At 40.8% G+C, this 17,808-nt stretch overlaps 1 protein-coding gene and 1 non-coding gene across 4 annotated transcripts in view; one reads left to right on the forward strand and one right to left on the reverse strand.

Annotated features, from left to right (window-relative positions):
• Positions 1-13,125, reverse strand: part of RAPH1 (Ras association (RalGDS/AF-6) and pleckstrin homology domains 1) — a 134,348-nt gene extending 121,223 nt beyond the window's left edge. For 2 of the 3 annotated variants that reach the window (XM_053596327.1, XM_053596324.1), the window contains exon 1: positions 12,644-12,825. The gene's annotated coding sequence lies outside the window, so the exon portion shown is untranslated. Of the gene's footprint in view, positions 1-12,643; positions 12,826-13,100 lie in introns of those variants that run through there. The other variant, XM_053596325.1, reaches the window with a different exon arrangement.
• Positions 8,428-8,532, forward strand: LOC128590996 (U6 spliceosomal RNA). The gene has a single exon (XR_008381451.1). It is a non-coding gene; the product is annotated as a U6 spliceosomal RNA (small nuclear RNA).
• Positions 13,126-17,808: the final 4,683 nt, after the last annotated feature.

Here is a 17,808-nt window from a genome sequence, read left to right on the forward strand (position 1 = left end):
TAAATATTAACATACGCAAATATACAAAGCCCCAAATATGCCAATAACTATAGCTTTAAACTTCTATTTTTACATTTCTAAAGATAACCTGTTTTATTTTAATCTTCTCTATTTCCAGCATTATCACATCAGAATACATGGTCTCTCTATGCATTAGTGTTATTCCATGAAATATCTCTACCACATTTTATTTATTTTTTATTTATTTGATGTTTTGTAGAGCAGAGTCTCACTTTATTGCCCTCAGTAGAGTGCCATGGCATCATACAGCTCACAGCAACCTCCAACTCCTGGGCTTAGGTGATCCTCTTGCCTTATAGCCTCCTGAGTAGCTGTGACTACAGGCTCCTACCACAAAGCTCAGCTATTTTTTTGTTGCAGTTTGGCCAGGGCCGGGTTTGAACCCGCCACCCTCAGTATACGGGGTCGGCGCCCTACCCACTGAGCCACAGGCACTGCCCCACATTTTAATTTATATTGTAACAATAAAGCATATGTAAATAATAATCTGGCTGTAAAAAATGAGAGAATTAAGACAGCATGTAATGTTTATATGACACATTCTTAGACAACTGAAAAATATAAAATACTGTTAAGAAACATTAAAGATGGGCAGTGCCTGCGGTATATAGGGCACCGGCCCCATATACCGAGGGTGGTGGGCTTGAACCCCGCCCCCGGCCAAACTGCAACATCCAAAAAAAAAGAAACATTAAAGGCATTAAAGACCTAAATAAGGTCTTTTTTTTTTTTTTTTTTTTTTAAGGAAAATCTGAAATAACTGGTATATTTTTCATCCCTTGTATGGAAAAACTTTAAGAAAGACAGATACTACCCAATGATGAGAGGGCATAGAAAATACAACTCTCATACATTACTGGTATGCATGTAAACTGATACAATCATCCTGGGAGGGTAATTCAGCAGTATGTATCAAAAAGTAAAACCTCTTTATCCTGGCCTGGCTAGGTGGCTCAGGCCTGTAATCCTAGCACTCAGGGAGGCTGAGGCAGGCAGACTGTTGGAGTTCAAAAGTTCAAGACCAACCTGAGCAAGAGCGATAAATCCCCCCCACACACACTAAAAATAGAAGGAAAAAGATCTATATGGGTGTTGGGTGTTATGGCAGGAGCCTATGATCTCAGCTATTTGGGAGGCTGAGACAATCGCCTGCCCAGGAGTCTGAGGTTGCTGTGAGCAATGATGACCCCACTACCCAGGGCATAAGAGTGAGACTCTGTCTCAAAAAAACAAATAAATCTGTTTACTCTGCAGTTTGTTTTTTATTTAGAGACAGTCTCACTCTGTTGCCCTGGATAGAGTGCCATGGTGGCATAGCTCATAGCAACCTCAAACTTCTGGGTTTGAGCAATCCTCTTGCCTCAACCTCCAGAATAGCTGGGACTAAAGGCACCTGCCAAGATGACCAGCTAGGTTTTCTATTTTTAGACGAGATCGATTCTTGCTTTGGTCAGACTGGTTTAGCACTCCTGAGTTCAAGCTATCATCCTGCCTAGGCCTCACAGAGTGCTAAGATTACAGCCATGAGCCACCTTGCTCACACAGCTTTATTTTTAGTAACACCTACAAAAGTACTCATGAAACTGTACAAATAGACAGAAATATCTTCTTAACAGATTAGAAAATACAATAGTATGAATGCCAATTATCCCTAAATTGAACTAAGTATTCAATGTAATTGTAATCAAGATCCCAGAAATTGCCAAACTTACTCTAAAATTTACATGGAAAAGCAAATGACATTAATAGCCAAAACTAACTTGAAAAGACTGAGGCACTTACTCCGTTTGACTTCCAGACTATCTCTAAAGTAATCAAAACAATGTAGTACTGGAATAAAGACACAGAATTATTAATACATCCATGTGACAGAGTGGAGATCCCAGGAATAGATCTACACTTACACAGGCAAATGATTTTCAACCAGAATGTCAAAGCTTAAGTTGGCAATGAGGAAAAGAAAGTATTAACAAATGATGCTGGAATAATTAGATCTAAAGTACAGGGTAGGGTCACAAAAAATGTTTTATATCTTGCTAAAGGTGCTGAGAAAAATACTACCGACATGGAAAAATTATAAGTCTATCAAAAACTACTGAATTACTAAATTAATGTTAAACTTTTACTTAGGGGTATTTTTTATTTCACCTTGGAATAATTCCTAAAAGTATAAGGCAAAATCCAAATTATAGGCTGAAATAAGCCTATAATTTCAAGTATGTTTACGACCAAATTTTATTAAAGACTCAATTTACTGAAATTGAAAAACAATATTTATTAATGTATATAGACAAATTATAGTTGTTTATATTTATGGGGTAAAAAGTAATGTTATAATTTTTGAATATAATGTGGAATGATATCACTTTGTTAAAACTTATCAACTTTTCTTCCATAAATCTTACTTTCGAATGAGTAAGAGAATGTGACTGTCTTGTCCCAAGTGCTTTATTTTAAAGATGCCTTTATGTAAGATTATACATCATAAATGGAACTTTATGTGAAATGCTCATCACTAACAATAATTTAATAAGGTTGTATAGTGGTTTCCAAAATGGAGGTGATTATACCCCATGACATATGAGAGATGATTTACTGGGGTACAAAAACATCATGCACACATCAGGCTGGGGCCTGTAATCCTAGCACTCTGGGAGGCCAAAGGTGGGAGAAACAGCTTGAAGTCAGGCATTTTTGATCTAAGCAAGAGTGAGACCCGTCTCTACTAAAAATAGGGAAAAAAAAAATTTAAGCAGGCATGGTGGCATGCACCTGTAAGTCCCAGCTACTTGGGAGGCTGAGGCAGGAGGACTGCTTGAGTTCAGGAGTTATAGTAAGCAATGATAATGTCACTACACTCTAGCTGGGATAACAGAGCAAGACTATCTCAAAGGAAAAAAAAGATCATATTAGAAGTCTTATTTTTATCTTAACACACATATATTCTACATATAATAAGTACTTCTTTTTTTTTTTTGAGACAGAGTCTTTGTCATCCTTGGTAGAGTGCTGTGGCCACCACATCAACCTCAAACTCCTGGGCTTAAGTGATTCTCTTGCCTCAGCCTCCCAAGTAGCTGGGACTACAGGCACCCGCCACAATGCCCAGCTATTTTTCAAGACGAAGTCTCGCTCTGGCTCATGCTGGTCTCAAACCTGTGAGCTCAGGCAATTCTCCCGCCTTGGCCTCTGAAGTGCTGGGATTACAGGCATGAGCCATTGCACTGGGCTGATATGTATTTATCTTTAATACACAGAATGACAATGCTTCTTCACTATGGCCGCCTGTCAAACAGTCACACATCATGTAAATTAACCTAAGTATTCTGGTACTAAGTAATTCTACGTATTCTGAGGGAAGTATGATAGCATTTGCTAGATTCCTTTTAGATAACAAAATAAAATAATCTACTGTTTTGTAAGACTAGTATTCCAGAAAAGATATATTCTCAATAGTAAATGACTTCCTTAATACAAACAATGTTTTATGGAAGGAATATATTATATAATCTTTCAGGAAGCAGCTGCTTTGACCTCAACAAAAGAAAGTTGTGGGGCGGTGCCTGTGGCTCAGTCGGTAGGGCACTGGCCCCATATACCGAGGGTGGGGGGTTCAAACCCGGCCCCAGCTGAACTGCAACCAAAAAATAGCTGGGTGTTGTGGCAGGCGCCTGTAGTCCCAGCTACTCGGGAGGCTGAGGCAAGAGAATCGCTTAAGCCCAGGAGTTGGAGGTTGCTGTGAGCTGTGTGATGCCATGGCACTCTACTGAGGGCCATAAAGTGAGACTCTGTCTCTACAAAAAAAAAAAAAAAAAGAAAGTTGTGGGAAAATGTAAGGTTTAATTTTAAAAGCAACTGCTGCAACAAAAGAGAAGTCGAAGCAAGAAGAGAGCCAAGTGTTGTAGGATTGTTATTGATGTGACTATGAAGTAACCAGAGTATTTTGTACCCCAAAGATTTGTTTCACAAGAGCTGTTCAACGTAAGCATTTATCTTTTATAAAAACGCTAAAATTCTAAATTTGTGGAATATCTGTGTAAGTGGCTGTAGCCATATGCTACCTAGACATTATTTTTAAAAACAAAAACATGGTTTATCTACCTATGCCTTAAAGAAAAATGAGATATGTTAAAACATAATAAAGAAACAATTCTGTTCCAATAGAAAACATGTGCCATCTTAAAATATCTGCACACTCTAAATAGAGAAGCCACTTTCAGTTTTTTAAATGCCTCTGAACAGTCAAATGTATTTTGATCCCATTAAAAATACATAATGTTAAATCCTCACACTGGTTTGCAAGAACAAGTGACTGATATATAGAGTACACATTTTACTAGCCAAATCTGCATAAATGATGGAGAGAAATTTAACAATGAACACTTCCAAATACAAAGTACAGCCAAAGACACATTTATTCTTTTTGGGAATTACATCCCTGAGCTGCCGTTTCAGCTACGACAAACATTAATACCAAGCACCAAATAAACAGATTTAAGAGACAGACTTTGGAACTTTTATCACTGAGTACTAAAGATTTTTCAAACATAACGCATCATATTCACTGCTCCTGCTTTAAAATATATGTATTTTCTAAAAACTTAGGGTAAACAAAAATATTTTTGAACCATTAATAACATTGATAAACTACTATATGCACACATAAGGGAGATGATTGATTTCCTTCACCAGGTTCCAATGTCATTTGTTACAATATGAAATAAACCAAGTGAGTTAAGAAATAATTATTCAGTGGTGCCTGTAGCTCAGTGGGTAGGGTGCCAGCCACATACGCCAAGGCTGGCGAGTTTGAAACAGGCCTGGGTCAGCTAAACAACAATGACAACTGCAACAAAAAAATAGCCGGGCGTTGTGGCAGGCACCTGTAGTCCCAGCTACTTGGGAGACTAAAGCAAGAGAATCACTTAAGCCCAAGAGTGTGAGGTTGCTGCGAGCTGTGATGCCATGGCACTCTACCAATGCTGACACAGTGAGACTCTGTCTGAAAAAAAAAAAAAAGGCAAAAAGAAAGAAATAATTATTCTTTATGAATCAATATTATTAGATTTTTGTGAATTCTTTCAGGAGATGTAACACCAACTGTAAAGAATGCTTCAAAGTAAGGCTTTCATAAAACGTTGATATTGAATTTCTATTATATTTAGGGGACTGGGGGACATTTCAGATGAGTAAAACCAGGTCCAATACTCCAGAATTCAAGAGTGTAAGACTGTACACGATTTTCTACAACATACAGGAAATCAAGTAAGGCCTGCAGGAAAGAAGAAGAAAGCAATTGATTTTGACTGAAGTCAAATAAATTAACAAAGAATATGTGTTGCAATGGAGCTGGGTTTCCAAGGGTGAGTAAATTTCTGACTGGAAAAATCAGGGAGAAAACCATACCTAGGAAACACGCATAGCAGTACTAAGACATGTAAAATTTGGGATAAAGAATACATTGTATTTTCAAGTCACATTATTAGTTGCCCTGCTATATTAACTTAACTAATAACCTTTTTTCATGTATTAAACTGAGTAAGCTCCCCCAAAGGTAATTTCCAAAAAGGCATCCAACATTAGCATCACTGCAAAACTGGATAATTACAATTCTACAATACTTGAGTCTATTCAACGTGTTTATAGTCCTAATTTTCATCAAATATCACCCCTCTTACCAGGGGGGATTATTTACTTTATTTTATTTTTGAGACAGAATCTCACTGTGTTGCCCTGGGTAGCGTGCCATGGCATTACAGCTCATAGCAACTTCAAACTCTTGGGTTCAACTGATCCTCTTGCCTCAGGCTCCCAATTAGCTGGGACTATAGGCACTTCTCATGACATCCAGCTAATTTTTCTATTTTAGTAGAGATTGAGTCTTACTCTTGCTCAGGCTGGTCTCCAACTTGCCAGCTCAAGCAATTCACCAGGGGGCTTAAATTTTAATTGTCTTACATAATATTAAGCCATTAATCCTGGACCTCCCAATCTTGCTTTTCTTTTCATATAAAGGGAGGAGTCCTCCCTTTTCCAAATCTAATCTCTTTGCCTATTTTCTCTATTTTCAATTCCTAGTCCCTTTTGCTTCTTTGTGGTCCCTGCTTTCTCAATTTCATTATCTACTAATTCCTTGTATTCTCCACCTAAACTGGCATCCTCTCTATTTTGGACAAGAAAACACCTCTTTTGGATTTCTCTATTATGCCTAGCTCTTCCTACAGCAGAAAAACAGAATGCATTTTATTAATAGCAAAAATATAAACTTTTAAAAAGTCAATTTATAAATCTTAAGTGATACATTTTAAGATATCTATCTCAAAGTGTGGTATCTTAAAATAATAACAGAAAGAGAATGTGATAAGCTTCAGAAGTCACATAATTGGGGGCTTTAAAAATATTTCACAACAAAACTTTCTCAGATGAAATTTTATTTAGCTTCCCAAATACATAAAACTGGCAAATATGCTGCTAATACTACCTCATGTTCAAATGTATTATATTAATTATAAACTCAAAGAGAGAAACTGTGGGTCAGAGATGTTAATTATACTCCTAGGAACACCTAAGCTATCCATTTATTTTTGTATAATTTTGTTTTGATTACAACCAGAGAAGTAGTTGTAAGTACAGACAGTAGCTCTTAACTGTTCACTTTGCAGTCTCAGGATATTCTTCAAATATACTGATCCAAAAGTTTAAGAAAATAAGATAATCCTTTATTTCAAAATTGACTAACAATATCTAACAGTTTTAAGACAAGTGAAAAAAACACAAAACTTGCAATGACCTATAAAAACATCTATACTATATTAGAAATGACTGTTACACGTTCATTGTTACTATATCAATGGCTTATACAGAATTGAGTATAACCCAAAGAAAAATGTGCCTGTGTCTTACCTACCTGAGCACAGTACATGTGTCACAGTAATGTATAGTTAAGACAATTTTGTATGAATAGGTAGATATCTGCAAGACTGATGTTTTTTAAAATCTACTGCAGGCCAGATGCTGTGGCTCACACCCATAATCCTAGTAATCTGAGAGGACAAGGCAGGTAGATTGCTTGAGCTCACAGGTTTGAGACCAGCCTGAATAAGAGTGAGACCTTGTCTCTACTAAAAATAGAAAAACTGAGGCAAGAAGATCACTTGAGCCCAAGAGTTGGAAGTGGCTGTGAGCTATGACATCATAGCACTCTACCCAGGGTGACAGCTTGAGACTCTTATCTCCAAAAAAAAAGGAAAGAAAGAAAAGAAAAATCTACTGCAATCTACAATTTTCCTTATAAAAAATCCACTGCAGTTTGGTGCCTATAGCTCAAGTGGCTAAGGTGCCAGCCACATATACCTGAGCTGGCAGGTTTGAATCCAGCCCGGGCCTGCCAAACAATGACAACTACAACCAAAAAATAGCCGGGCGTTGTGGAGGGTGTCTGTAGTCCCAGCTACTTGGGAGGCTGAGGCAAAAGAATCACTTAAGCCCAGGAGTTGGAGGTTGCTGTGAGCTGTGATGCCATGGCACTCTACCCAGGGCAAGAGCTTGAGGCTCTGTCTCAAATAAAAAAAAAAAAAAAATCCACTGCACAGGCTGGTTTCGAACTTAAAATCCACAAGTAAACAGGACAGTGAGAACTCTGTTCTCAGGAGTATCTGTCTCATCCTATCTCCCAAATTAACAATGTAGCACTATGGTCTTCAATGTGTTAAGAATTTATATACATATATGGCATACATACACATACACACATATGAATATGAGTCTGTGAGTGTGCCAAGCACATACAATGGGGGAAAGGATAGTCCTTTCAACAAATGATGCTGGGAAAACTGCACATCCATATGCAAAAGAATGAAGTTGGATGGTGCCCATAGCTCAGTGGGTAGGGTGCCAGCCACATGCACTGGGGCTGGTGGGTTCAAACCCAGCCAGGACCTTCTAAAACAGCAATAACAACTACAACAACAACAAAAATAGCCAGATGTTGTAGAAGGCACCTGTAGTTCTAGTTACTTGGGAGGCTGAGGCAAGAGAATCATTTAAGCCCAAGAGTCTGAGTTTGCTGTGAGCTGTGATGCCATGGCACTCTATCCAGGGTGACAGCTTGAGACTCTGTCTCAAAAAAAAAAAGAAAGAAAGAAAAGAAAAAGAAACAGAAGAATGAAGTTGGACCCTTACCCAATACTGTATACAAAAATTAACTCAAAATAGATCAAAGATATAACAGCTAACATTATAAAATTCCTAAAAGAAAACATGAGGAAAACCTTCATGACGCTAAACTTGGCAATGATTTCTTGGACATGACACCAAAAGCATAGGCAGCAAAAGAAAAAATAAACTGGACTTCATCAAAATTTAAACCTTCTATGCACTAAAGAATACTTTACATCAAGACAGTGAGTGCTCATTCCAGCAGCATATATACTAAAATTGTAATGATACAAAGAAGATTAGCATGACCTCTGAACAAGGATGACACAAATTTGTGATGTGGTCCCTGGTTTTTTATTTAAAAAAAAAAAAAAGACCACAAAAAGTCAGTCCACAGAATGAAAAGAAATAATTATAAATCATGTATCTGATAAGGGGTTATATCCAGAGTATATAAAGAACTTCTTCAACTCAACAACAAAAACCCAAACAACTCACTTTAAAAATGGGTAAAGGACTTGAATAGACATTTCAGTAAAAAATGCATAAAAAGCCAATAAACACATTAAAAGGCGCTCAACATTGGCCAGGCAAGGTGGCTCACGCCTGTAATCCCAGCACTTGGGAGGGCAAGGTGGGTGGATTGTCTGAGCTCACAGGTTTGAGATCAGTCAGAGCCTGAGTGAGACCTCGTCTCTAAAAATGGCTGGGCATTGTGGCAGGCCCCTGTAGTACCAGCTACTTGGGAGGCTGAGGCAAGAGAATTGTTTGAGCCCAAGAGTTTGAGGTTGCTATGAGCTGTGATGTCAAGATACTCTACCAAGGTCAACAAAGTAAGACTGTCTCAAAAACAAACAAATGTATAGCTATCACTGAAAACGTAAAAAGAAAAAAACACCAGAAAATAAGTGTTGGCAAGATGTTGAGAAATTGCAACCTTTGTGCATTTTTAGTGGGAATGTAAAATAGTGTGGCTGTGTGGAATATGACGGTTCCTTCAAAAATTAAATACCAAATTACCATATAAAATAACAAATCCACCTCTGGGTATACATCCAAAAGAACTGAAAGCAGGGACTCAAAGACAGTTAGATAGCAATATTTATAATAACACCATTCACAATAGCCAAAAGGCAAAACCCCAAATGTCCACAAATATGGTAGGAGTGTGTATATATATTATATATATATATATACACACACATACACACACAATGGAATATTAATCAGCCTTATAAAGGAAATTATGATACATGCTACAACATAAATAAGTCTTGAAAACATTATGCTAGTGACATAAGTAGAACACAAAAGGACACATATTGTAAGATTCCATTTACAATAAGTACCTAGAGCAGTCAAATTAATAAACAAAGTAGAAAAGTTGTTACTAGGGGATGGAAGAAGAGAGGCAGTTATCATTCAATGGGTAGAATTTCAGTTTGAGATGACGAAAAAGTTCTGGAGATGGTGGTAATGGTAGCACAACAACTTAATGAATGTACTTAATGCCACTGAACGGTACACTTAAAAACAGTTCAAATGGTTAAGTTTTATGTAATGTATTAACCACTACATTTTTTGGAGATGGGGTCTTGCTATGTTGCCCCAGCTGGAACCAAATTTCTGGCCTCAAGAGCCTCCTGTCTCAGCCACTAGGGGAGCGGTTCTCAACTTTCCTAATGTTGTGGCCCTTTAATACAGTTCCTGTAGGTTGGGACAGCAGTTGAGAACTGCTGCTCTAGGGTAACTGGGATTAAAGAATGCCAACATGCCCAGCTAACTACAAATTTTCTCAAAATGGATGTGTATGGTGGCAATACAGGACAGTGGTTAACACAGTTAAGAATTAGGCTGCCCGGTTTCAAACTCAGCTCTGCAATCTTTGGGCAAGTAACTTACTCTCTGTGCCTGTTTTCTCAAATAGTAATAGAGCCTATCTCCCAGGATTATAGTGAAGATTAAATAAATTAACATACATAAAGCATTTAAAGCAGTGTATGTTATATAATAGTCACTTTTTATTATTATGAGTTTAAAATATATTTTAATGAAATTTAAGCCAAATATCTGAAGAACCTCTGAAGTGCCTCCTGAGATCAGTACAACAGTTTGAAAACCAGTCATCTAATAAAAAAAAAAAATACCCTCATTTTATAGGTAAAGGAATTAAAAATCCTGATAAGTTATTTGACTGAGGTCATCACATCTTGTTTTGCTAACATTAATTTTCCTAAAATAAGACTTTGGGATTAATAGTACTCATATTGACATTCAACTTACTTCCAAACCAACCCAGGCAGCAGGCAAAGACATGACATATCCAAGAATCTGGGAATGGTGTGATAGTTATCTCCATGATGCTAATCTAATAAGTATTTATTTATGGGTTGGGAACCAAAAGGTAGAAAATACATCATAATTATCCTCAAAGACGATGATTAAAAACACCTCTTCAAAAAATAAAGTGTTAAATATCTGTGAAAGTGCACTGAATAGAGCCCACAATCCACTTCTTTCATACAGTTAACTTACTCTATAATCTTAGTGAGATCTCTGAGTCTAAAAAATTAGCCACTGCTTCTGTCAAATAGAGATACCATTTGACAGATGTCACAAGGTAACATCTACAAATAATTCTTTATTAAATTCAAACAGAAGAAAGCAGCAATCCAAAAAATCATGAAGTAAGCTCTGCAGACATTTTTCTACTTACTTTAACAGGGTTATATCTGGTTTCTGAGAAATTCATGACACAAAAAGCAACACAACCCAGACAATCTTTGAAGGTCAGACTCAACAAGAGCTAAAAAGCTTTTCGGTGGCTCTGTTTTGCCCTTCCGCCAATGGTCTTCCTCCACAATTCAGCTCTCAAAAGACAGCACCACCTCTATGTGGAATGTCCTCCCCCTACCCATCTGCATCTGCTGAAATCCCACTCATCCTTAAAGGTTCCACTTCAAAGCCGAGGCGTCTATAAATTCTTCCCCAATTCCCCCAAACTAGGATTAATCTCTTCTTCACTCCCATATTCTATACTTCTACTTCAACATCTCTTTATATAAAGCAAAGTATTACAATTATCTATATTCACTTCTTCCCCACCCTCCCCCAAGAAAATTCCCAGAGCAGTAGGAGTGGAAGGGAACGAATTTAGGGTGTTTCAGTGCCTAGCAAGATGTTACCAGTTAGTAGACATTATCTCATTTAATCTGTATAAAAATCAGTGGGGATGTAAACAGGCAATGTTATTCCCATTTTACCGACAGGAAACGACCGCACTGTAGACTGTCCAATAGCTTGCTCAACATCACACTTTTAGCTAATTCCAAGGCATTGGGACTTTGGTTTCCCTGGCTCCAAAGAGCTTTTTCCACAACCCCGTTCTCTAGGTCTTGTTCACTTGGGTGTCTCCCGCCTTGCCTGACAGAGAGTAGGTATCCCATACGTGTTTGCTGAATTTAACATTCTCCTGGACTCAATACCACCGTTTAATAATCTGATCACGCCTCCCGCTAACCCCATTTCCTTTACCGTTCCTTTACAGAGGACACACATAAGCAGCTCTCCACACATCTAAGAGAAATGCTGCAGCAACATCAACCTTATTGGGAGACTGAGTGAAGAACTTTCCCAGTATCCCAATTTCCCCAACTGATCTTCCCACAGAATATAAGAAATGCACACACGCAAAACACACGTAACACTTACACCCTCCCCCCAAATCTCTTATTTCATATTAGGCCACGTCTTCGTGCTTTATGCGGTTTCCAGCTCACACAGTGGGGACACCTTAAGACACTGCCTAAATAAGAAAACCACATCTTTAAAGCCGCGTTAAAACGAAGGCAGACTAACACAATTACACGACCCCCTCCTTCCTCCCCCCCACCCCATGAACTGCAGTTTGGATTTCCGGCGGGAATGTACATACACACGGAAAGATGACATTGGGCTAAAAAGCAATGGAGCAATTACTCAGCCAGCGTGATTAGAAAGAAGACACAGAAGGCGCCCCGCCTTGCTAAATCTCTGCACTGAACTCGTCCCTGAAAGATGGGGCGCATGGAAACCTGAGCAACCCGACAGAGAGACATTGGTTTCTGCGGCTAGTCGGGGGAGAGTCCTTTCCTCCCCGCGGTCCCAGCCACCAGCCCCCGGTGCCGGGTCGGAGAAGCTCAACCGCACCCTCCCCAGGAGGCCCCATGCCTCATTGTTTCCCTCAGTCACGGTTCCCAAGGGTGTAGGGTGCAGTCCAGGGCCCGTCGACCCCCCACCCACCGGCCAGCCGCTTCGCCCTTCGCCCGAGCCCGAGCCCCGCAGCAACCCCGCCCCAGGATGCCTCCGCCCGCACCGCGCCCGGATGGCGGGGCCGGGCGCCGGGAAAATGGAGGCGGGAGCGCCTCATCGCTCCGCGACCGCCCAGCTCCATCCCCTGCCCTCGAGGGCGAAGCTGAGCACTCACCGCGGCGGCAGCTCGGCCCTTCGGCTGCCCCGACTACCGTCTTGGCCCCAAGCAAGGCAGCTGCGGCTCACGCTCCTCCAGCAGCTGCCTCCGCCTCCTCCCCAGGAGCCGCGCTCCCTCCCCGGACACGCAGCGAGCGCCGGCTGCTCCCGCGCCGCGCGCTCCGTGACTGACTGACTGACCGGGCGGCGGCGGCTGCGGGGAGGGCGGGGCGGTCACAGCGCCCCGCGGCGGCGGAGCCGAGCGCAGCCGCCTGCGGCCGAGACGCAGAAGGCGGGGCTGGGGGCCGGGCGGCCCACGAGAGGACCGTCTCGGGCCGGGCCGCGCGCCCCCGCCGTGCGCCGCCAACCCCTCACTTCCGGCGCAGGCCGCCGCGCCCGCCGCGCCCGCCCTGCCCGCCCTGCCCGCAGGCGCCCCCTCGCCCCCAGCGCGCCTCCCTTCAGGCGCCGAACCGCACCCTGCCGGGGCTGTGCTCCCGACCCCGCCTTTCCTCCGCGCGTCTCCGTGAACCGCCTCCAGGAACGAGTGAATCAGAGAATGAATGAGTAGGGAGGAAAATCCCAGTGCGGCCCCACCCCCTATTCGCCTCTCCTAGGGAGCGGGCCCTGCCGCCTCCGTCCGGACACCCGAGCCCCAGTGTATCTGTCAGGGAGCTCTAAGCTTCTACCTTTAAGCCTTCCAGAAACTCCGGTAACGCATCAGCTGGGCACTTACAGGACCACTGTCGCTGAAATCTGTGAGGCTCTTTTGTAGGAAATCCCATTTTGGCCAAAAACTCTCTGCAGTTTCATGCAATGCATTATTAGCCTTTAAAAGTTGGACATTTCAATGATCTTTAATTGCTTTTTTTTAAACTTTGAAATCTGTTTATCTTGGCGTTCTTAATTCCTGACCCCTCCCTTGTTGAAATTGTTTAGGAGTAAGGTGTTGTCATTTTCCCTTGTCACCAAGCTCAGATACTGCTTATTTTGATGCAGGCTTAGGCAGACTTTTAAGTTTTGATTTATGTCCTTATTTTAACCTTCACCTAAAGTTGATCAAAGGAAGGAAAAAATGGAATTAAATTATACTAGCTCGGCTACATGCAAAGAAAATGTGTTGACAACATTAAAACAATTGAGGAATTGGGGGTGTGAACCTAAATGGGTTCCAGCGAACCTTCCTTTTTCATGTCTTCTCACCTGCTTGCTAAGACTTTCTGTATCTTGAGATTTCACAGATAAAGAGTTAACTACTGGAAATGTCTGAAATCCTAGCTCCCTTCCTAAGAACCAGAGTTTTCATTTCTCGGTCGTGTGGTTAATCAACATCCTGGTTTGATTAACTACATTATTAACTTCCTAATATTTTTGAGGACTTCTGGGTGGCTCTGGTCTTTTTTGCACAATCTGTTCCAAACTGGTACACAGTCTGCTTCAGACTGGTATTTAGGAGCCCTAAAATACTGTGACTGGCTGCCTTTTACACTTGAGATATCTGTACTTCGGAATTATAGCTGCATTATGTATTTAGAGTTCAGTAGGTGCTTCAATATAATAATACTGTCTCTTATAAATGAAAATAGTGCTACTGACCAATTTTTTTACTCTTTGTTCCTTTCTTGTGGAATTCATCATTACCTCTGATCGTAATTACTGCAGTAATGGGCGGCGCCTGTGGCTTAGTCGGTAAGGCGCCAGCCCCATATACCGAGGGTGGCAGGTTCAAACCCAGCCCCGGCTGAACTGCAACCAAAAAATAGCTGGGCGTTGTTGCGGGCGCCTGTAGTCCCAGCTACTTGGGAACCTGAAGCGAGAGAATCGCTTAAGCCCAGGAGTTGGAGGTTGCTGTGAGCTGTGTGATGCCATGGCACTCTACCGAGGGCCATAAAGTGAGACTCTGTCTCTACAAAAAAAAATAATAATTACTGCAGTAAGTTCTGATCTTTCCTAAATGAATGTAACACAATTTATTCATCATCGTATCTTCTACTACATCTAGCACAGCACAATAAATACTTATAAATTAATAAATGCTTTTAAAATTTTCATAAGTGATCATTTCATGCAAATCTATTTATATCATCTCACCTCATTCCGCTTGTGACCAGGTTTGTTGAGATTAGACATACCTGGATGCCAAACTTAATAAATTCTTAATGTCATCAATATTATTACCAGGCTGTGTATAACTTACAAGGAAGACACCCACCTCATCAAACCTTCTTTAAAAAATAGACCACAGGCTCGGTGCTGTAGCTCAGCGACTAAGGAGCCAGCCACATACACTGAGGCTGGTGGGTTTGCATTCAGCCTGGGCCTACCAGACAACAGTGACAACTACAACCAAAAAATAGCTGGGCATTGTGGTGGGCACCTGTAGTCCCAGCTACTTGAGAGTCTGAGGCCAGAGAATCACTTACGCACAAGAGTTTGAGGTTGCTGTGAGCTGTGATGCTACGGCACTCTATTGAGGGTGGCAAAGTGAGACTTTGTCTCAAAAAAAAAAAAATAGACCATAGAATTCTTTTTAGACTAATTAGAAAACAAAGTCACACTTCCACCAAAGTGTTCTCATCAGTTCCTTTAAGCCATGAAATCATCCATTCAGTAAGAGTCTATTACAGTCCAACTAAGGACTAAGAATACAAAGAGAAGAAAGACATGACGTGATACTTATGCTTCAGCCTAGTGGTAACCAGGGTCAGGAAGTCACTGCTAGAGAATATGAAGTTTGTTCCAGGTCAGGAAAGCCTTCCCAGTGAGGAAAGAGATTCTTAAACTGAATGTTCAATGACAGAGAGGACTAACCAGATGAAGAAGGAGAGAACAGACATTCCAGACAAAGGTGACAGTATCTGTGCAGGGGTATGGAGACACCAAACAGCAAGATGCCATAGAGTGATGTTTTTCAACCTTTTTTTATCTCACCGCACACTTGAACCTATAGTTAAACTTCCAAGGCACACTTAAATTATGTTGATAAAAAAAAAAAAAAGTAAAAAGCCCAGGCTCATGCCTATAATCCTAGCACTCTGGGAGGCTGAGGTGGGTGGATTGCTTGTGCTCAGGAATTTGAGACCAGCTTGAGCAAAAGTGAAGCCCCATCTCTACTAAAAATGAAGAACAGAGGCAAGAGGATCACCTAAGCCCAAGAGTTTGAGGTTGCTGTGAGCTATGATGCTACAGCACTCTACCCAAGGTGACTGAATGAGACTCTGTCTTAAAAAAAATAAAGAAAGAAATGTATAGGCTGGACCTGGTAGTTCACACCTGTAATCCCAGCACTCTGGGAGGCCAAAGCAGGAGACATTGCTTGAGCTCAGGAGTTCAAGACCCCATCTCTAAAAAATAGCCAGGCATTGTGGCAGGCGCCTGTAGTCCCAGCTACTTGGGAGACTGAGGCAAGAGAATCACTTGAACCCAAGAGTTTAAGGTTGCTCATTACTCAGCAATAGAAACAAAGCAGGAGGAATCACACTACCAGACCTCAGACTGTACTATAAATCGATAGTGATCAAAACAGCATGGCACTGTCACAAAAGCGGAGAAGTAGATGTCTGGAACAGAATAGAGAATCAAGAGATGAATCCAGCTACTTACCATTATTTGATCTTTGACAAGCCAATTAAAAAAAATTCAGTGGGGAAAGATTCCCTATTTAACAAATGGTGCTGGGTAAACTGGCTAGCAACCTGTAGAAGATTGAAACTGGACCCCCACCTTTCACCATTAACTAAGATAGACTCTCACTGGATAAAAGATTTAAACTTAAGACATGAAACTATAAAAATACTTGAAGAAAGTGCAGGGAAAACTCTTGAAGGAATCGGCCTGGGTGAATATTTTATGAGGAGGACTCCCCAGGCAATTGAAGCAGTGTCAAAAATACACTACTGGGACCTGATCAAACTAAAAAGCTTCTGCACAGCCAAGAACATAGTAAGTAAAGCAAGCAGACAGCCCTCAGAATGGGAGAAAATATTTGCAGGTTATACCTCCGATAAAGGTGTAATAACCAGAATCCACAGAGAACTCAAACGTATTAGCAAGAAAAGAACACGTGATCCCATCTCAGGGTGGGAAAGGGACTTGAAGAGAAACTTCTCTAAAGAAGACAGACGCACAATCTACAAACACGTGAAAAAAAGCTCATCATCCTTAATCATCAGAGAAATGCAAATCAAACCTACTTTGAGATACCACCTAACCCCAGTAAGAGTAGCCCACATAACAAAATCCCAAAACCAGAGATGTTGGTGTGGATGTGGAAAAAAGGGCACACTTCTACACTGCTGGTGGGAATGCCCACTAATACGTTCCTTCTGGAAGGATGTTTGGAGAATACTTAGAGACCTAAAAATAGACCTGCCATTTGATCCTATAATTCCTTTACTAGGTTTATACCCCAAAGACCAAAAGTCACAATATAACAAAGACATCTGTACCAGAATGTTTATTGCAGCCCAATTCATAATTGCTAAGTCCTGGAAGAAGCCCAAGTGCCCATCGACCCACGAATGGACTAGCAAATTGTGGTACATGTATACCATGGAATATTATGCAGCCTTAAAGAAAGATGGAGACTTTACCTCTTTCATGTTTACATGGATGGAGCTGGAACATATTCTTCTTAGCAAAGTATCTCAGGAATAGAAGAAAAAGTATCCTATGTACTCAGCTCTGCTATGAAGCTAAATTATAGCTTTCACATGAAGGCTACAACCCAACTATAGCACAAGACTATGGGGAAAGGGCCAAGGAAGGGGAAGGGAAGTGGGAGGTTTTGGTGGAGGGAGTTACTATATACATTGTTTCCCCAATGTATTCAACCATGAAACCCTTTCTCCAATGAACATCAGATGGGTGTTTCACAGAACATACTTTCTGGGAAATGCTGACCCCAAACAGATTTGTGGTTTATAGTATGGGAAACTGCAGCCCAAAACATTAAGTGACTTGTCTAAAGTTAAATAGCTAATGCTGGGCAGATACTGGATTAAAATCCATATCTTTTAACCCCAGGCACATTCTCTTTCCACTGTATATTGCTTTATGAACTATAAACTTATTCTAGTACTTCCCATGAAACATAGGGAGAAAAATATTATAAAAATATGGAATATATCCTTTTAAATGAGGTTTCAAATCAGTAATTTTTAAAGCGATGCTTATTTTTAATGATTA

The sequence above is a fragment of the Nycticebus coucang genome, chromosome 7 (genome assembly GCF_027406575.1).
Source record: "Nycticebus coucang isolate mNycCou1 chromosome 7, mNycCou1.pri, whole genome shotgun sequence".
Taxonomy (NCBI): Eukaryota; Metazoa; Chordata; class Mammalia; order Primates; family Lorisidae; genus Nycticebus; species Nycticebus coucang.